This window comes from Corvus brachyrhynchos, unplaced genomic scaffold (assembly GCF_000691975.1).
Source record: "Corvus brachyrhynchos isolate BGI_N302 unplaced genomic scaffold, ASM69197v1 scaffold260, whole genome shotgun sequence".
Classification (NCBI taxonomy): Eukaryota; Metazoa; Chordata; class Aves; order Passeriformes; family Corvidae; genus Corvus; species Corvus brachyrhynchos.
In genome coordinates, this window is record NW_008235684.1 from 1 (window position 1) to 286 (window position 286).

Here is a 286-nt window from a genome sequence, read left to right on the forward strand (position 1 = left end):
GTCATCCTGGAGATGATCAAGGAAGGGAAAATCGCTGGACGCGCCGTGCTGATCGCCGGGCAGCCCGGAACCGGGAAAACGGCCATTGCCATGGGTGCGTCACCCCGAAAATCCTCAAATTCCCACCCAAAATGTCCTAAAAACCCTTCATCCTGATCCCTAGCTAGCCCAGCACTGGGAAAATCCCCCGCTGAAGTCACTCCTGACTCCTCCAACCTCTCTGAGTCCCCGTAAATCCCCTCCGAACCCCTCAAATCCCCCTTGAACTCACCCCTGACCCCTCCAA